The 21,409-nt window shown below is 50.6% G+C and overlaps 2 pseudogenes; both read left to right on the forward strand.

Annotated features, from left to right (window-relative positions):
* The first annotated feature begins 9,608 nt into the window (after positions 1 to 9,608).
* On the forward strand, positions 9,609 to 10,896 carry LOC103649386 (maltose excess protein 1-like, chloroplastic; annotated as a pseudogene).
* Positions 10,897 to 11,062: 166 nt separating this feature from the next.
* On the forward strand, positions 11,063 to 12,552 carry LOC103649387 (jacalin-related lectin 3-like; annotated as a pseudogene).
* The last annotated feature ends 8,857 nt before the right edge of the window (positions 12,553 to 21,409 follow it).

Raw genomic sequence — 21,409 nt, forward strand, 5'->3', positions numbered from 1 at the left:
GATTCTCGCTTTCCTACAAGGATGTTGGTTTCGCAGTCTATAGACGTCACTCATTTATCTGTTCATCTTTCAAAGCGTATCTTCATCTTTGGAACTCTGGTGGCCCTAATTGGATCAAAGAATGATAGCTTTACTCTAACAAAGAATCAAGTTCTTGGACTCTGGTTTCCCGCCGTCGTAATTCGTAGGCCTCATTTGCTGATGTCGTTCGAAAGCCAGCTTTGTCTGGCGCAAACTTGGTCCCTCTAGGCGGTCCGGTCAGGGCCGGGCTTTGCCCTCTGGTATGCAACACAGATCTTCGGTGTTCAATCGGATTTCTTATCATGTTCATCACCCCATCGATCAGTTGGCCTCTCGTTCAAATTCCCCTGCGAAGTTTGCAAGGCGTGCTCAATTTCAAAATTATTCAAAATTTAGCAACGACCGCCTTGAGAGGCTTAACTTTCGGTCTTCATTAAGGGGCTCCCGTGTTTGGCCTTAGGCTTCGCGGAATTTAATTTGGCGGCCCAAGAAGATACTGAAGCAACACCAGGAGATCTCTGAGCATAAGTTTGTCCTCAGTATTAATGGCACTCCCGACCATATGTCGACTGACTCTCGTTTCTCCAGGGGAAATTCTATTTCAGGCAATAATTGTCAATTATTCAGAATTTCTGGTCAGAATTGTAAGAGGGATTTTCTTTCCTTCCCTAGTAAGTTTGAGAATGTCTCCTGGGAATACTCTCCACGACTGTGGTTCAAGGCTGCTCGTCTCTTGTCCACTGGTGGGCCTTCTTGAAAGTCGCCTAGAGGGGGGGTGAATAGGGCGAATCTGAAATTTATAAACTTAAGCACAACTACAAGCCGGATTAGCGTTAGAAATGTGAACGAGTCCGAGAGAGAGGGTGAAAAACAAATTGCAAGCAAAATAAAGAGTGAGACACAAGGATTTGTTTTACCGAGGTTCGGTTCTTGCAAACCTACTCCCCGTTGAGGTGGTCACAAAAACCGGGTCTCTTTCAACCCTTTCCCTCTCTCAAACGGTCACTTAGACCGAGTGAGCTTCTCTTCTTAATCAAACGGGACACAAAGTCCCCGCAAGGACCACCACACAATTGGTGTCTCTTGCCTCGGTTACAATTGAGTTGATCACAAGAAAGAATGAGAAAAAGAAGCAATCCAAGCGCAAGAGCTGAAATGAACACAAGTCACTCTCTCACTAGTCACTATTTGATTGGGAATGATCTATGGACTTGGGAGAGGATTTGATCTCTTTTGTGTGTCTTGTATTGAATGCTATAGCTCTTGTAAGGTGTGGGAAGTCAGAAAACTTGGATGCAATGAATGGTGGGTGGTTGGGGGTATTTATAGCCCCAACCACCAAACTAGCCGTTTGGTGAAGGCTGCTGTCGCATGGCGCACCGGACAGTCCGGTGCACCACCGGACACTGTTCGGTGCGCCTGCCACGTCACCAAACCGTTGGATTCCGACCGTTGGAGCTTCTGTCTTCTGGGACACCGGGCAGTCTGGTGGTGCACCGGACAGTCATTGTTCATTGTCCGGTGCGCCATCTGGCTTTGCTCTGACTCTGGCGCGCACTGTAGCGCATTTAATGCCTTCTGCAGACGACCATTGGTGTGAAGTAGCCGTTGCTCCGCTGGCACACCGGACAGTCCGGTGCGCCACCGGACACTGTCCGGTGCTCCACCGGACATTCCGGTGAATTATAGCGGAGCGGCCTCCAGAATTCCCGAAGGTGAGCAGTTCGGAGTTGGAGTCCCTGGTGCACCGGACACTGTCCGGTGGCACACCGGACAGTCCGGTGCGCCAGACCATGGCACACTTCGGCTGACTTTAGCTCTTTATATTTGAATCCTTTCTCGGTCTTTTTATTGGTTTGTTGTGAACCTTTGGCACCTGTAGAACTCATAATCTAGAGCAAACTAGTTAGTCCAATTGTTTGTGTTGGGCAATTCAACCACCAAAATCAATTTCGGAAAAGGTATAAGCCTATTTCCCTTTCACTTCTCCCCGCCCTTTTTTAATAATTTTGGCGAGTTCGCACAGGCGGTTCTTCCGAGAAGTGGCTCTTCGCCTTCCACGGAACTTGCACTATTTACAAAGCCCTCTTCCTCTTCGCTGTCGTGGGCGATCCCGTCGCTTTCAAGCCCTCATCTGCGCGGTGAGTGTTCTTCACGCACGCGACCCCCTCCTTCCGAAGTCTCGGAAGGAATGGCGTTCCACAGAGTCGACCCCGCTCCATTCCTCCTTCACGGTTTTGTGGCGCAACAAGTTGATCATCGGGAAAGCATGGTACGCACTGTCACCCGTCCTCAACCCTCCGCACATGAAGATTGGGGCATCGTTCTTGTTCAACCGCTACCAGAGCACGAGGTTAATTTTCACTTTTTTGATGACATTATTCGTGAGTACCTCATGGGGGTTAGACACGTTCAGGTTAGGAGCATTCAGCGCTCCCATTTGGGTCAGGCTCTGGTGAGATTCAGGTTTGCTTTTGATAGAGACAATCTTGTGGCTTTGGGCCCGCAACAAGCCCTGGGGTTTTCTTTCACTGTTATTAGGCACAATGAGGCTTGGAACCAGCGTGTGCTGTACTTTAACCATGAGTGCTGGCTTCTTCTACTCAGTTTCCCTTTAGATTTTGGACACATGAGCATATCTAGAATGCAATCGGGTCTTTTGGTAGGGTGCTCATGTGGGACCTGACCCGTGTAATGTGACTAGATTGCTTGTTAGGGCCAGAGTGATGTCTCTTCAAGAAGTTCCCCAATTTATTGTCTTTTCGGTTGCTGAAGGGTTTCAAGGAGTCTCCTGGACAGTTTAGTGTGACATCGTCCAATAATTTATGCTTGGTGCTCAGCCACAAGATGAAGACCCTGTGCCCCCTTATCCCCATGATGGTCACCAGCTTCCGGTGGAATACTTTGGGATGGGGCAGCCTGTGGCCAATTTTCAATTTGATCTTAACATCCCCCCATGGGAGGAATTGAAGAGGAAGCAGTCAATGACAACAACGCTGATGATGGTTGGGATGCCTGGCCGGTTCAACAGGCTCAACAAGCTCAACCCCCTGCGCCAGTGCCAAATGATAACAATGAGGAGGAACAATTCAGTTATCAACTACTGGCCTCGAAGACCTGTCCTCTGATGAATCTGTGGGTCTTTTCAATGACATCATTATCCCACAAGAGGTCCACTTCCCTCAAGAGGAAGCCCTAGAACCTGAAGACGCAGTTTTTGCTTTGCCAACCTTTCCCCCAGCGGGTTTGATTTTGGAGGGAAACAACGGCCAAGGGGAGGAGAACATGCATGTGGAAGAAAACATCAATGTGAGCTTTATGCAACACTTGGAGCAGCCCAACCATGATCCAGCATATGAAGATTACCTGGCTAGAAAAAACCTTTCTTCTTGGGCTGAAATGTTCCCCACCAACTCAGAATTTATTCCTGTTCCAAAAATGTGGGTTGGCTTTCTTTATGTTCCTGCTATTGAGGCCGGATTCTTTTGAATGGGCCAAGAAATTCCTGCTGTCTGGTGCTATCTCTGCTTTCGTTGAGCCCAACATGGAAACTGTCTCCATCAAGATTCCCTCCAAGTGCCTGCCCCCTCCTAGTCAGGAATCCCATGTGGAACCTCACTCTCCCTTGCCTGCTGAAGCCGTCAACAGGAACAAATAGTTAATCTTGGTTGACACTGAAGTTAGAAGGAGTGTCAGGCTTCGGGAGAAGGCTAGAGGTTTTAAAAGTTGCTCTGGAATGAGGAAAAATGTTCCTGCTGTGCTCGGATTTCTCCACCATCTATCTCTCACAAGATTATTAAGAAGTTGGGAGTTGAATTCTGCAAAGTTGATCCTTCCAAGTTATGCCCTGATGTCCTGAATAGCTCCAGGACCTCCAGCTCTGCCATTCAGAGGCCACATGCTTCTTCTAGTAGCAGGTCTGATCTGTAAATGATGCCTGAAGTTCAGAGGGATGAATCAGATGATGAAGATGATGCGGGGTCACGCGCCTCGGCTGGGAAGTAAGGCTTCGCCTTCTCCCTTGGGCCAGACAGTTTTTACTGTGCCTGCGTTGGTGAAAACTTTTGGTGCAATGTATGTATAACAACAAAACCACTCTTTCTGGTGATGGGCTTGTCGTGCCCTTTTTGTCTGCCACAACAAACTCTATTCGAGCTTTTGGCTCTTGGGTTGTTGGCATGAATATTTATAATATGTGGGATTTATGTAGTTTGTTCTTATGGTCTTTATGGGAAGCTTCATGTTTGATTCTCTTGGGGAGATTTCTCATGTAACCTTGGAATCTCAACTGGTCTTCTGGATTTATCTGCCCTCGATCAAATTTTTACTTGGGCCTCTACCGGCGTATGCTATGCGTACTGTTGGCTTCTAATGAAATGATTACGGTTCTCTATGGCTAATCCCCCACAGAATATGCATCGGTCCCTGAAAATTTTGTCTCACAACATCAGAGGCATTAACTCTGACACCAAGTGTAACTCGCTGCGGAATAATATTTTGGAATCTAATTGTGACATTATTTGTATTCAGGAGACAAAAAAGGAGTCCTTCGATGACTCATATATTCGGTATTTTTGCAACAGATCTTTAGATAAGTTCGCTTATGGTCCCTCTATTGGAGCTTCTGGAGGTTTTATCACAATTTGGAAAGGAATTCACTTTGATGCTGAGGTAGTTGAGCAGAATTTGTTTGGGCATACAATTCTTTTCGGTCTAAATTAACAAGTCAAGTTTGGTGGCTAACCAACATTTATGCCCCATGCTCTCCTCAAGGGCGAGAGGCCTTTCTTTCCTGGTTCTCTAACCTTGAAATTGATGACGACAAGCTCTGGATTTTCTTGGTGATTTCAACATGATTAGATTTCTCGAAAACCACAACAAACAGGGAGGAGACCCCACTAGAATGCTCAATTTTAATTTGGCAATAAGCCAGCTGGGATTACAAGAAATTCTCCTCAAGGGACAAGCCTTCACTTGGTTAAATATGCAACATCACCCTTTACTCGAAAAGCTGGATTAGTGTTTTGTTTCACAGGCTTGGTCTTCCAACTTTCCTGCCACTTCTGCTCATTCTCTGGCTAGGGGTGCCTCGGATCACGTTCCTTGGGTGGTCAATGTACAAATTAACGTTCCTAAGCCGCCCATTTTCAGGTATGAAAATTATTGGCTACAACTTGAAGACTTTCACTCAATTTTTCAAGGCTCTTGGACTCAAACGTTGTTTCAGCTGGATCCAGTGAAACAGCTTATGGCTAAATTCAAACGGTCAAGAAAATTGATCCAAGGTTGGCATAAATCCCTTCCCAATCTAGCTAAGTTGATTGTTAAGGTTGAAATGATCATTCAGCTTATGGACTTCATTGAGGAAAGCAGAGACTTAACGATTCAAGAATGGAATCTTAAAGATGCTCTTGTTCATCATTTGCATGACCTACTTTCAAAGCAGCGAACATACTGGAAACAAAGAGGTCAAATCAAATGGGCTACTTTGGGGGATGCTGGCACGAAATTTTTTCATGCGAATGCCACTATCAAGCATCGTCATAACCTTATTTTGTCTCTCGAAGACGATAATGGCATTGTTGCTACCTCTCATGTGGACAAAGAACTGTGCTCTTCCAAACCTTCAAAGATAGATTGGGGACCTCTCAACAAACGTCTATGGTATTCAACTTATCTTCACTGATCCAGCCAATTAGCAACCTGTCAGAATTGGAGACGCCCTTCTCACACAATGAGATAGACCAGATCATCAAAAACTTGACTACAAATAAGTCGCGAGGCCCTGATGGTTTCAACACGGATTTTGTGCATAAATGTTGACCAGTGATTGCTTCAGATTTCTATGAGCTTTGTGACAAATTTTATGAAGGTTCAATTTGCATAGATAGCATCAATGGCTCCTATGTGACTCTCATCCCCAAGCACAGCTCTCCTGCCTCGGTGGGTGATTACAGGCCGATCTCCCTCATCAACACAAGTGTGAAAGTGCTGACAAAACTTCTTGCTAACCGTCTTCAGTTGGTGATCACCAAATTAGTCCACCAGAATCAATACAACTTTCTGAAGGCAAGGACAATTCAGGATTGCTTAGCATGGGCTTTTGAATACATCTCTATCTGTCACAAGTCGGGCAAAGAAATGGTAATTCTAAAGCTGGATTTTGAAAAAGCTTTTGATAAATTAGAACATGCAGCTATCATTGACATATTGAGGCATAAGGGGTTTGGGGCCAAATTGATCCACTGGATATCAATGATTTTAGGATCTGGTACATCCCAAGTGCTTTTAAATGGTGTCCCTGGAAGACGTTTTCATTGCAGGCGCGACGTCAGACAGGGGGAACCCATGTCCCCTCTTCTCTTTGTCCTGGCAGCAGATCAACTTCAGTCAATTGTTAACAAGGCTAAAGACTGTGGCATCCTCAAGCTCCCAATCCCGCATGCATGTGGGGCTAAATTTCTGGTTATTCAATATGCATACGACACTATTTTGATCTTGGAGGCTTGACCTAGACAACTATTCTTCCTCAAAGCGATGCTTAATTCATTTGCAGATTCTACAGGCCCCCATGTGAACTATCACAAATCTAATATTTATCCCATCAATGTCTCAGACCAGAAATTAGCAATCTTAGCAAATACGTTTCACTTCAAGGTTGGAGCTATGCCTTTTATGTATCTCGGGCTTCCCTTGGGCCTTAAAAACCCAACTTGGGAGCGTTTCTCCCCCTCATTCAGAAGATCGAAAGAATACTTGCGTCAACTTCTGTCTTTTTATCTCAGGTTGGTAGACTACAAATGGTTAATGCGGTATTCTCCTCTCTCCCAACCTATTTCATGTGCACCCTGAAACTCCCAAAAACAGTGATCAAGCAGATTGATAAATTCAGACGACACTGCCTTTGGAGAGGAGCATACATAAATGCAAAAAAACCACCTCAAGTTGCTTGGAAAGCAGTCTGCAAACCAAAAGCTCAGGGGGGCTAGGTGTCATAAACCTTGAGTTGCAAAACAAAGCTCTTCTTATGAAATGCCTCCATAAATTTTTTTAATAGAGCCAACATTCTGTGGGTTAACATTATTTGGGCCAACCATTATAGCAATTCTCTACCTTCAGATAAACCCGTCGGTTCATTCTGGTGGAAATATATCCTCAAAATTCAAGACATATTTAAGGAGTTAGCCCGGGTTGAGATTGGAGATGGAAAAACTACACTACTGTGGCACGATAATTGGGATGGTTTGCGCAAATCTGTAAGATTCCCGGAACTCTGGTCTTTTGCCTCTTTCAAAGACATCACCATCCATCAAGCAAGGCTGACTTCGCCGAATGAGATGTTTCACACTCCCCTGTCTGCTGAAGCGTTTGAGCAGCTTCTTGCTTTACAAGACATTTTGACAAATCTCCAGTTACATGATCACAATGATAAATGGCTCTGCAATTCCTCTTCCAGTTTGTTTTCCTCTCAGAAGGCCTACTCTCACATGATCGGTAACCAACCGAGCCACCCCTTTTTTCCTGGTTGTGGAAATCCAAATGTCAACCCAAGCACAAGGTGTTTTTTTGCTGCTGCTAAAAAATAGATTGAATACCCGCTCTTTCCTCAGGCAGCGTTCAATGCCATTGGACTCCTTCACTTGTGACAACTATATTCTTCAAATGGAAGAGACGGTTATCCATGTTTTTTTCAAATGCAACTTTGCTCAGAGATGTTGGTTACTATTGGACATCCGTCCGCCTCGAACAACGGATCTACTTCATACCCTGCTGAGGATTAGAAGGAGATGGAAAGTCCCATGGAGATTGGAAAGCATCATCATTATGACTTGGTGCATTTGGAAAAGCAGAAACAATTGGATTTTCAATGAGACTCCACCCACAATTAATGAGTGGAAGGAAATGTTTAAAAAAGAAATGATTCTGGTGTGTCATCGAGTCAAGCCTTCTCTGAAAGAGGAAATTAGTAATTGGTTGCAGAATTCTGTATTGTAATCCTTTCTTCCTTTCTTGTCTCTGTAAATTCACTCTTTGACTTAGTTTTTTTGAGTTAATAAATTACTGTAGGGCCTTCCTTCAGTACCTTCGCTTAAAAAAGGTATGATACAAGATAAAAAGAAGGGCCATCACCACCATAAATTAGATGCAAACTAGTTGTGACCGAGTGCTATCAGATGCATTCATGGAGCTTGTCGTCTACCACGACATAGAACACCAGAAATCAAGCACAAGATCTGACATATTATATGTGTTTCACCAAAACAACATGTTAACCATAGGTGTAGGACACACTAAGGGGGTGTTTGTTTGAGATTATAATTGTCCAGATTATATAATCCAACAAATTTTTTAACTAAGTGTTAATTAAAAATTTGTTGGATTATATAATCTCGGCAGATTATAATCCCAAACAAACACCCCCAACTAATATAACATATGACACATACATGTCTACCTACCGTTCACAGGAAAATGGCACACACCTCCAGGGTTTTGATCTTTTGCTTGCAAAGGAGCGACAAGGGGCGGGTGGCCAGCCAGCTGTCGGCTAGCCTAAAGGCCTGGGCGTTTAGCCTGGTCGGGCGACCGTTGTGCGGGATCGTGGGTGGGCGGGGAGGGGCGATGTCGCGCACCCGTGCTGGAGCGGCCAAATGTGAGCTTGCAGGGGCGCTGCGCTGAGCGCGAGCGTGGGGAACACGAGTGGGGTGCAGTGTGCGGGTGCCGCGAGCAGGTCCGATGAGCAGTGGGCGAGTGTGGGAGCGTGAACGGCGACGCGGTGTCGCGGGAGCAATGATAGTGCAGAGCGACTCGAGGTGCAGGGCTGCTGGAACTGCCTCCTGCTTGCGCGCTAGGGTTTGGGGCGCTGACTACTAAGCACTCAATACCGCTAGGCCGACAAAGGCTAGAGCCTGGGCACGTGCCCCAGCTGACCGGGCAGCCTGGGCACATGCCCTAACTGACCGGGCCTTGGCTCTGCCCATGACGAAGAGGGATACACCGCGAGTGTGAGGAGTGGGAGGTGGTGAGGGGCTGACAAGGGATCTTACCGAGGGGAGCCGCACAGCCGGTCGCTCATAGGAGGGGAGCGGCGGTGCCAGTCATAGATGGGAGGGGATGGCAAGGGTTTGGTGATATGTGGTTGGACAACGTCATGGGTATGGAGCCACCACCAACCGATGAGAGGGGTCACCACCAAGCGGTGAGATGCGCCACCGCTGAGACACGCTGTCGTCGAGCGTAGACGCGCCGTCGAGATGGGGATGCAGCGAGCATCGGGATGCACCAGCAGCGGGCGATGGTTGTGCACTGGCCTGGTGGTTGAGATGTGGAATATGTGACTAGGGTTTCTCTTAGTGGATAGGTCTTTAGATGGACCTTTGTAAGTAAATAAGAAAAAACACTCACAATAGAAACCAAAATCAAGTTAGTCTTGTTGGTGAAGTCATTGTCATTTAAGTTATCTCTACTACATATTAAGGCAATAGTGTAGACCGCACAATATGCCCCCGCCCCATCCTCATCCCGCGTGCTCCGCTCGTCAACCAACCAAACCTCCCTCTGCTAAAACCCCATCGCCCTCCTCCACTATGGCCGCCTCCCCAGCCCGACGCTCCCATTTCCCCAACCTCGGAGCCGCGACTTCCACCCCTGCGCTCGCCCCTTCCCACACGCACCCGCAGGATACCCGGAATCCGCGACCCCGACACCTGCTCCAGCGCCACCCCCAAGATGCCTGGACTCTGCGACCGCACACCCATCATCACTCAGCCAATATTCATGTCGTCGTCGTTGGTCTCCTGCTCCGCCCGGTGTCCCCGCCCTTCTACTGCCACGCTCTTGTGGGAGGCAACCCACTCGCGGCTGCACCCCACGCCCTCCTCCTAAAACCCCTCGCGTCCAAGCCCCCTGTATCGTACCACCAACCCATGCCCCTCCACCAACGACGCCAGCATGGCCCACCCCATGTCGTCGCAGTCATCGCCTCCAAGCTGGTTCTCAAGGTACCCTTCGTATCCATTCCATCCCGTCATTTGTGGTGGGATGTCGCATGATGGATCGATCGACTGCTTCGAACTGCCTGTCTTGGGTTGGGGTGCTGCGCATGACTCAAAGAAGTACCAGCAGTCGAACTACATGACGGCAAAGTTCACCAGTGTGGCTAACATTCCCTTCCTCTTCCTCCAACTCCCGCGGATATCCTCAAGGCCCACAACCTCCTCGTCGGCCACAAGACCGCACTCTTCATCGTGTTGTGGTTCGTACGGTCCCCAATTCGCGTCTCAGGTTTCACCTCCTCTGTGCCTATCTGTGGCGCTTGTTTTGATGGATTTGATTGCACACTTCAGGGTATGCTCACTGGGCTTCTGCAACCTCTTGCCCCTCTCCTATTTCACCAAGAAGAGGGAGACAGAGGCTGTCATCTCCACCTATGCGGTCCTCGTGCAGCTCGCCATGGCGGAGTCCATGCTGGTGCCACAGTTCTTTACCGCCTCAGTTGTTGTGGCCATTGAGCTCATCCTAAACTTCCTCAATTACTTTAGCTGGCTCTCTCGAACCCTCTTGCTGTTGTGGGAGGATTTCATCATAGCCGGCGGTCTTGTCGTGCTACCTTAGGTGAAAATGACTATTTTTTATTTGGCAACTTACAAATCCAGCTGGTTCTACTATTCAGTATAGTGTTGATACAAATTTTTCCTTCTTCTATCTCTTTTTGGTGAATTGAAAATGCAGGTCATGTGGTTAACATTTGTTCCCTTCATCCACAATAGCGTACTACATGGCATAATTTCTGGTTCTTTGGCTGTTGCGATGGTACGACACATCAAATTAACTTGCATTAAGCAATATATTTTTATTAATTCTGGTGTCACCTGAATGACTCAAGTAAAACTAGAAAACTAAAAAATGTATTGTCTTTAAGACTCTGAAGCAACCTTTTATCATTTTCATTATACAAAATTTGTTGACCATGCTTGATGTCAAATTTAAAGCAGCCAATGTATTAGGAGAGACATTGTTCTAAGTAATCATGTGAACAATAATGAAGTCCGTGCAAATTTGTTTCCGAGCCCAGAGTACAAACGACGCCTATGGCTTCACCGGTGGTGATGCTAGACCTGACATGGTTCTCCGTGTGCAAGATAGAGGCGACATGTATGCTGTCTACACAAGCAATCACCCCAAATAGCAGTACACAAACCCTTCACCGGACTGCAACGATGGAGCGCTCTGGAACAAGGTGTGGACAAACTATCCTACAACATGCATCCTGTTTCGCTTGCTATCCGATAGCTGTACAATCTTTAGATTATGAAAACTGAACTTTTTGCCTTGCAGATGGTTTCTGTCCCCAGTTACTATGGAGATGCAGGAGCTGTAGCCGTGAGCATCAGCCTCAGACCTATGGTCCCTAGGGCGGGAGTGGCAGCACCATATTTGATGACGGCGTGTGGCAGATCAACTTGACATGTGCAGTGGGAATCTCATCTATCAAGGTCCAGTATGATCAGAACGGGCAGGCCATGTGGGGTAACAAGCATGGATTCAGCGGTGGTGTCATACTTGATAAGGTAATGTACTAACATGGCTGGAGTATCGATCAGTTTTGCTGTTGAACAGCAAAGTTTACGAGCGTTTGGATGATCTGACAGCTTTTGTCTTAGTCTTGGCATATAATATTCGCATATAACCAGGTTCTATGGTTCAACAATAATCATGGGCTCGATCGTGGTCAGGTCTCTGATGTTTCACACGAACAAGCGGACGTATGGGTCGTACGGCGATAAGTACGACACGTACTTCTCCACGAGCTTTACCAATGGGTAGTGGGGTTTCATAGCATGGAGGGATGGTACTTCGACGACATTGGAGTCTGATCCATGATCAGGAAGGCAAGGTGGCGCAACAATGGTTTGTTAGCAGACCGAAGACAACGACTAGCCCACAGTGCATTACAACATGGTTGCTCAGGTGTCGAGCGCTACATATACGGACGAGGAGGTAACTAAAAGGTTCTTGCGAGTCCGAAACTCTGAATCCGGTTCGAAAATGTGATCGATGCATTGTAATCGTTTTTGCAGGTTACTTATGGCATGGTGAAAGAACCAGTTCCGATGAGACCAGGGCCATGGGGTGGGGAGGGAGGCTGGGCATGGGACGACTGGGTTTACACCGGCGTGAAGTGTTGCGCCGAATCAAGTTGCCAGGATATGCAATGAGCCTTGCATATATGTTTTCCCTTGAACGCATCTACAAGTGAAGTTGGACTTCCTGCACGAGGTGCTGACGTGCGTGTACGGCTACTACAACACGAGTAGGGAGGGCGAGCCCTGGGTCCTGAGGTCGCTGACGTTCGTCACCAACTGGGCAAGTATGGGTCGTTCGACAATGAGTTTGGCGCCTACTTCTCATCGGCAACGACGGAGGGCAAGGTGGTGGGGATCCATGGCCGCAGCGGCGTGCACATGCCAGCACTGGCTCGGGGACTGGAGGACTGCCCCCAAGTACATGTTGTCCAAGTACATGTTCTGATCACCGAGCAGCTGCTCGGTTTACACGTATCTTGTTTTGGGCGAGTGGATTTTGATTACTTGTAGCATTACCATTTATTGGTTTGGGGCATAATCATACGTGTCGATTGAATTGAAGAGATGTAGATGTCCAAGTATATCCTCTTTCTTGAATTTCAATATATTCTATATTGATTCTTTAATATTTACCACACGGATTTTATATATTATAGTTATGCTTGTTGTTTCGTATCTATGTTTATACAATTTTTTTAATCCCGTGGCAATGCACGAGTATAGACCTAGTAATAATAATAATAGTTGGGTTAGAGTTCAAACTTTAGTTACAATTTTTTTTCTTTTCCATAATTCTTCTTTCTTTTCTACAATTCTTTTTTCCCTTTTCTACAATTTAGCAATCAATGTTTTATGTGTTTTAATTAATTTTTAGTCACTAACATCTACAGGTTAATTAGGTTATAAGATTTGATAGCGACCCCTTCTCTATAATGACCCACCATTGGTCCCTAACGATATTGATAGCGACCAACCATAAGTTGTTAAATTTCTAGACTTTTAGTGACCAATAGACCGTGGCTAAAAACAGATTTGGCGACCAACTATCGGTCCCTAACTTTTAGCAATCAAAAGATGGTAACAAACAAGGGTCACTAAAGATCAACCGTCGTGTAATGTCATTCGATTATTTAGTCTCAGTCATTCATGTGAATTACTGGATACCATAATTGCATATATTCTTTGTAAAAAAACACAACCTTTTGTAAAGTTCTTAATGTATCTACTGTCTGTGTTTTGTGTCCGACCGCACACCCGTGGTTACCCTCGTGGTGCTTTTGGGTAGGACGACGTCGCAGATTGTGACTCGATGGTTCGTGTTGTAGCACGAGGAGGGAAACACACAAGCTTGAACAGGTTTGGACCACTTTGAGAAGCGTAATAACCTACTTCTTGTGGTGGTTTTCTTGTATGGGGGTGAGTTTACAAGCTATGGCTGTTGAGATGGTGGGCTGTTGATGAGATGAAAATGGTAGGGGTGCCTCCTGGCCTTATATACACAACATGAGAGAGCTCCCTCGCACAAGTGTTGATTACAATCTCCTTGCTTATCCCCTAATTAGTAGTGAACAATCTTCCATTATCCTGGGGAAATTCGGTGTTCCCACGCCCGAGCTATCGTCGGCGGTTCAGGATGTCAGGCGCGCGGAACAAACCCGGCCCGACATATTCGCGCTTATGCCACGGCTAACTCGAACGTAGGCCTCTTTCGCATCTGGACCAGCTTGTTTCTGCTGATTCCTTTTACCCAGCCCATAGCGGGACGCCTCAAGGGGGTGACTGCTGTGTCGCCCCAGGCGTATTTTCGCACTCGTGTGGACCCGAGGGATATCTATCCCCTACAAGCCCCCGATCTTTAAATTGATTTTGAAATAATCGATTCAAAGTCTTCACCACTCGCTTTTGAGTTCAGCGCTTTTTTCTTGAGATTTCATGACTCCGTTGGGTGTAGCCCCCGAGCTTTGATTTGATTATGAAATAATCAAATCAAAGGTCTTCATTGTATGCTTTAGAGTTTAGCATTCATCTCTGAAATTTTATGACTCCGCTGGGTGCACCGAAGGTGCACCAATGTGTGTAGCCCCCGAGCTTTGATTTGATTTTGAAATAATCAACTCAAAGGTCTTCAATGTATGCTTTAGAGTTTAGCATTGGTCTCCAAAATTTTGGGACTCCGTTGGGTGCACCAAAGGTGCACCCAATGGGTGTAGCCCCGAGCTTTGATTTGATTTTGAAATAATCAACTCAAAGGTCTCTATTGTATGCTTTTAAAATGATTTTTGGAGTATCTCGGTGGTGACATCTGTCCATACCCTACTTGGTTTAGAGTCACTCCGATCGGACCCTTCGACAAGTTGGAGCCCGGTTGGTTGAACCCAAACCAAAGGGAGCCTGGCTAGACGGCACTTGGCCGTGGACTTTAATGCTTCTGCTAATTGGACTTGTGCTCGATGGAGTCTGGACTTCCTCCAGTTTGACCAATCTTCCCCTTTGTCGCTGTGTATTCATTGCACATATGTTGCAGGTCTCGCCGTTTCAGAAAATCTCGAAAACTCCGGATGGTACACCCAGTGGGTGTCTATCCAGTGAAAGATGTCCATCACGTTGTCCTAAAATAGTAAACTGATGCGACGGGGAGGTGTAACGTTGTGTCTGAGCGGTTGACTTTGATTCCATCCGGTGCTGTGTTATGTGAAACGGTGCCGGATGCCTGACCCATTTCTTGGAGACTTGAGCCGCTATTGAAGTCTTGCGATGGTTGAGTGAATGGGCGGGAAACGAACGGTCGCCTCCCGGCTCCTTTAAATAGCCCACATCGCCCCGACTGCCTTCGTCACTTGCACTTGTTAACTCGTCATCTTTTCCTCCCTTTTCCCCTTCACACCCGAAAAACGATGGTCAGAGGCAAATAAGGCAAGGGGAAGCGCCGCCCATTGGATGGAAAGCGTAAGCGCCACCCATTGGAGGGAAAGCGTAAGCGCCCACCGAGTCCCCCATATGAAGAGTTTGGGGGCTCAGAGTTCTCCGAGGAGGAGTTCTCCTCAGGAGACTATGGTTCGCCGACCCCAGCATCCCCTGCGGCGTCGTCTGATGTCTCAGACGATTCCATGGGGCTGTCAGTGGCGAAGCGGGCCTACATCCGGTCCGTAGAGCGCATGGGGCTCAAGGGATCGGATGACTCAGGGGAGGACTCTGAGGAGGGCGGCGACAGCGGTGGCGAGGATGACGATGGCGGCGAGGGCGAAAGCGGTGATGGCAACAGCGGCGAGGGCGACGACGATGACGGCGAGGGCGACGACGAGGTATCATGACTTAGCAGGTTATTGTCTTCAAGAGATTCTGTCATCAGAGAGTGTGCCTCGAAGAAACTTGTTTTGCAGGAGCTAGAGGTTGTTCGTCGCGATGCAAAGGCTGCCTGTCGTGATATCAAGTTCTTAGAGGACGATCGTACTATCATGAATGCATGGTGTGACGAAGCGATGGACAAGGCCCTCTGTGCTGGCCGAATCCTGATGAAGAGGCCTGGCGTTGTGGTGCTTGATGACATTGTGGCATTCCTTAGTCGCCATTCTACTTAAACTTTAGCTAGCTTACCAATGACGTCCAAACGGACCGCCCGACCCAGTCCGGTCCGAGCCCGCTAAGGCCCGACATGATTTTGGGCAAGCCTGATCCAGTTTAGTATACGAGTCGTGTTGTGCCGACCTACGAGCCATGGACGAGGCCCACACATGGCCTGTTAGATTGTTTATTGTGTCGGGCCGGTTCGTGGCCCGACGGGTCTATACCAGCCCATCACGTTTAAATAGGGAAAAGCTAAAATTGTGCAACAATGGGGATTTAAACCATGATTGTTGGCTTTAAAAGTTTATCTACACCCACTAAACCAACAAGACACATGTATTTTTATCATTTACACCTTATAATCATGTGAAATATAGATGTTTCTATTAAAAAATGGGAAAACATAAAACCGGGTTGTGCCATGTCGAGCCCGTCGTGCCGCTCCTTATACCCAGGCCCGACCCGGTGATCGGGCCGGGCTAGCATGGACCCGGTAACCACCGTGCCAGGTCATGTTCGGGCCGGGTCAAAACTGTGCCAAGTTACGGGTTTACTGGGTGACCCAACACATTTGGACATCTATAAATACTATGCATGATAACCACAACTGATTAGTACGCTTAGACGGTGAGATAGATGTTTATGAAAGAATTGCATTGTCAACCGCAGGTAATAATGCATGACTTCATCATACTTGCATTTCTAAATCAACACTGATATCTCTAATCTTTGATATTCAGGAGTGTTCTATTGTGGCGGTGCCCCCGCCCTGCTAAAGACGTTGCACGAACTCACGCATGAATTCTCACGGTTAGGGACATGGACAACCAAGTTCGAGTTCCATAACGAGAACTTCTAGTTTATGCATCCTCGATCCAGCAAGGTCAAAATCCCAACAGTGTTTTTTGTTCATCCATTACTTTAGAAGAATCAATAATGTCGGGATCATAATTAGGGGTACCCCCAAGACTCCTAATCTCAGCTGGTAACCCCCATCAGCACAAAGCTGCAAAGGCCTGATGGGTGCGATTAAGTCAGGGCTCGGTCCACTCAAGGGACACGATCTCGCCTCGCCCGAGCCCAGCCTCGGGCAAGGGCAGCTGACCCCGGAGGATTCACGTCTCGCCCGAGGGCCCCCTCAAGCAACGGACACACCTCCGGCTCGCCCGAGGCCCAGTCTTCGCCAAGAAGCAACCTTGGCCATATCACCACACCGACCGACCGTGTCGCAGGGGCATTTATTGCAAGGATGGCCTGACACCTTATCCTGATGCGCACCCTTCAGTCGACAGAGCCGAAGTGACCGCAGTCACTTCGCCGCTCCACTGACCGGCCTGACAAGAAGACAGCGTCGCCTTCGTCGCTCCGACTGTTGTGCCACTCGACAGAGTGAGGCTGACAGCAGCCAAGTCCGGCCTCGGGCGCCATAGGAAGCTCCGCCTCGCCCGACCCCAGGGCTCGGCCCCCGTCTCGGCCTCGGATGACGAACTCCGCTTCGCCTGACCCCAGGGCTCGGACTCAGCCTCGGCTCCGGAAGACGACGAACTCCGCCTCGCCCGACCCCTGGGCTCGGACTCAGCCTCGGCTCCGGAAGACGACGAACTCCGCCTCGCCCGACCCCAGGGCTCGGAGTTAGCCTCGGCCTCAGACGATGGTCTCCGCCTCGCCCGACCCAGGGCTCGGACTCGACCTCAACCTCGGAAGACAGACTCGACCTCGACCTCGGAGGAGCCTCCGCCTCGCCTGACCCAGGGCTCGGACCAACCACGTCACAGGAGGGGCCATCATTACCCTACCCCTAGCTAGCTCAGGCTACGGGGAACAAGACCGGCGTCCCATCTGGCTCGCCCCGGTAAACAAATAATGATGGCGCCCTGCGTGCTCCATGACGACGGCGGCTCTCAGCCCCTTACGGAAGCAAGGAGACGTCAGCAAGGACTCGACAGCCCCGACAGCTGTCCTTCCGCAAGGCTCCAACGCTCCTCCGACGGCCACGACATCACATGAACAGGGTGCCAAGACCTCTCCGGCTGCCACGACAGCATGTACTTAGGGCGCTAGCTCCTCTCTGCTAGACACGTTAGCACACTGCTACATCTCCTATTGTACACCTGGGCCCTCTCCTTACGCCTATAAAAGGAAGGTCCAGGGCTCTCGTACGAGAAGGTTGGTCGTGCGGGGGAACGGGATGACGCGTGAAGTCTCTCGCTCTCTCCCACGCGGACGCTTGTAACCCCCTACTGCAAGCGCACCCGACCTGGGCGCAGGGCAGCACGAAGGCCGTGGGTTTCCCCTTTTCCGCCTGTCTCCCTCTCTCTTGCCCCCCTTCATGCTTCGTCTCGCGCCGACCCATCTGGGCTGGGACACGCAGCGACAATTTACTCATCGGTCCAGGGACCCCCCGGGGTCGAAACGCCGACAGTTGGCGCGCCAGGTAGGGGCCTGCTGCGTGTTGACGAACAGCTTCCTGTCAAGCTCCAGATGGGTAGTCTCCAGCAACCTTTCCAGCCTGGGACGGTGCTCCGTTTCGGGAGTCTTGAGTTCATATCCCTCGACGGCAGCTACGACATGATACTCCTTTCTCCACCGCACGACAGCGACAATGGCGGCCGACAACCCGCCCGCCGGCGGCGGAATCAATGACGTCTTCCCCACGTGGCGGAAGAACAACATTCGGGTTTGTCCCGTCGCCTCCCCCGCCGATGGAGGAGGAGGCGGGGCAACCAAGGCCAAGCAGGAGGCGGCACCTCGTCGGCTGTCGAGCGAGTCGACGGCGCCGACGCCCCCAACGGGGGACACGTCGGGCGTCGACCTTGCGTCTGAGACGAAGACGAGCGCTGTTTCCCCGCAACACGCCAACTCCGAGCAAACGAATGACGCCAGCATGCTCGCAAGGGACTTGCTGGGCGTCACCCTCGTACCTGAGACGATGGTGCAGTCTGCCCCTGACGCGACTTCGTCACCGCCCGTCGACCAAGAGGTACCGACCGATTCACATCTCGTGCCTTTTGGATTCACCCTCGACCCACCAAGCGACTTCGCTTCGGTGGAAGCCTTCATAGAGGCATGTCCAAACCTTCCGGGGTACAGTATGCGGTCACCCTGGGACCGGCTGACGGCCGTCTCGACCTACGGACCCTCGGGTTCCGAGGAAGATGACGAGCCCAACCTTTGATGGGATTTCTCCGGGCTCGGTAACCCCAGTGCCATGCGGGACTTCATGACCGCATGCGACTACATCCTTTCCAATTGTTTCGACGGTAGCCGCAGCCTCGGCGACGAGGACTACGGCCCAAGTCGTGAATGTTTCCACGTCGATCAAGGGGGTCCCGGCGAAGGCAACCATCTTGGTATACCGGAGAACGGTGATCCCCTAGGCCTGTGCCTCGCGTTGACATCCTTCGGGAGCTAGCTGTGGTCCCAGTCCCTGCAGGGGGTCAGGACGCACAGCTCGAGCAAATCCGCGACAGGCAGGCCAGGCTCGACGAGGGAGCAGGAACACTTGAGCCGTTCCGGCAGAACATCAGACAGGAATGGGTAGACCAAGCTCCGGCTGGAGAAGAGCGTCATCTGCCCCAGGGCATCCAGCTCCACATTACCGACGACGTCAGGGCAAGGCCGCCACCGGCTTCCAGTGGGGTCGGCCAGAACCTGGCAGCAGCAGTAATACTTCTCCGCGCGATGCCGGAGCCATCAACCACCGAGGGGTGGCGTATCTAGGGAGAGATCAAGAATCTCCTGGAGGATGCCGCGGTCCGACGGGCCGAAAGCTCTGCCTCCCGAAGGCAGGGGTACCCCTCGGAGCATCACGCCGCGACTTCCCGATTCATGCGGGAAGCCTTGGTCCACACCGGGCGCACGCGTAACACAGCGCCTGCGGCCCCGGGTCGCCTCGGCAACGAGCACCACCACCGCAACTGTCGAACCCACATCGACGAGAGGGTGCGCCGAGGCTACCACCCCAGGCGTGCGGGACGCTACGACAGCGGGGAGGATCAGAGGCCCTCGCCCAAACCACCCGGTCCGCAGGCTTTCAGCCGGGCCATACGATGGGCACCGTTCCCGACCCGGTTCCGAACCCCGACTACTATCACAAAGTACTCAGGGGAGACGAGGCCGAAACTGTGGCTCGTGGACTACCGGCTGGCCTGCCATCTGGGTGGAACAGACGATGACAACCTCATCATCCGCAACCTCCCCCTGTTCCTCTCCGACACCGCTCGAGCCTGGCTGGAGCATCTGCCTCCGGGGCAGATCTCCAACTGGGACGACCTGGTCCAAGCCGTCGCCGACAACTTCCAAGGCACGTACGTGCGCCCTGGGAACTCATGGGATCTCCGCAGCTGCCGCCAGCAGCCGGGAGAGTCTCTCTGGGACTACATCCGGCGATTCTCGAAGCAACGCACTGAGCTGCCCAACGTCACCGACTCGGATGTCATCGGCGCGTTCCTCGCCGGCACCACCTGCCGCGACTTGGTAAGCAAGCTGGGTCGCAAGACCCCCACCAGGGCGAGCGAGCTGATGGACATCGCCACCAAGTTCGCCTCTGGCCAGGAGGAGGTTGAGGCCATCTTTCGGAAGGACAAGCAGCCCCAGGGCCGCCAGCCGGAAGATGTCCCCGAGGCGTCCACTCAGCACGGCACCAAGAAGAAGGGCAAGAAGAAGTCGCAAGCGAAACGCGACATCGCCGACGCGGACCTTGTCGCCGCCGCTGAGTACAAGAACCCTCGGAAACCTCCCGGAGGTGCCAATCTCTTCGACAAGATGCTCCAGGAGCCGTGCCCCTATCATCAGGGGCCCATCAAGCACACCCTCGAGGAGTGCGTCATGCTTCGGCTCCACTTTCACAAGGCCGGGCCACCTATGGAAGGTGGCAGGGCCCACAACAACGACAAGAGGGAGGATCACAAGGCAGAGGAGTTCCCTGAGGTCCACGACTGCTTCATGATCTACGGTGGGCCATTGGCAAACGCCTCGGCTCGGCACTGCAAGCAAGAGCGCCGGGAGGTCTGCTCGGTAAAGGTGGCGGCGCCAGTCTACCTAGACTGGTCCGACAAGCCCATCACCTTCAACCAGCGTGACCACCCCGATCGCGTGCCGAGCCCGGGGAAATATCCGCTCGTTTTCGACCCCGTCATCGGCAACGTCAGGCTCACCAAGGTCCTCATGGACGGAGGCAGCAGCCTCAACATCATCTACGCCGAGACCCTCGGGCTCCTGCGGATCGATCTGTCCTTGCTCCGGGCAGGCGCGACTCCTTTTCACAGGATCATCCCCGGGAAACGCGTCCAGCCCCCGGACAACTCGATTTGCCTGTCTGCTTCAGGACTCCCTCCAACTTTAGAAGGGAAACCCTCACGTTCGAGGTGGTCGGGTTCCGAGGAACCTACCACGCAGTGCTGGGGAGGCCATGCTACGCCAAGTTCATGGTCGTCCCCAACTACACCTACCTCAAGCTCAAGATGCCGAGCCCCAACGGGGTCATCACCGTCGGCCCCACGTACCGACACGCGTACGAATGCGACGTGGAGTGCGTGGAGTACGCCGAAGCCCTCGCCGAATCCGAGGCCCTCATCGCCGACCTGGAGAGCCTCTCCAAGGAGGCGCCATACGTGAAGCGCCATGCTGGCAACTTCGAGCCAGCAGAGACGGTCAAGTCCGTCCCTCTCGACCCCAGCAACGACGCCTCCAAGCAGATATGGATCGGCTCCGAGCTCGACCCCAAATAGGAAGCAGTG

The sequence above is a fragment of the Zea mays genome, chromosome 2, assembly GCF_902167145.1.
Source record: "Zea mays cultivar B73 chromosome 2, Zm-B73-REFERENCE-NAM-5.0, whole genome shotgun sequence".
In the NCBI taxonomy this organism is placed as follows: domain Eukaryota; kingdom Viridiplantae; phylum Streptophyta; class Magnoliopsida; order Poales; family Poaceae; genus Zea; species Zea mays.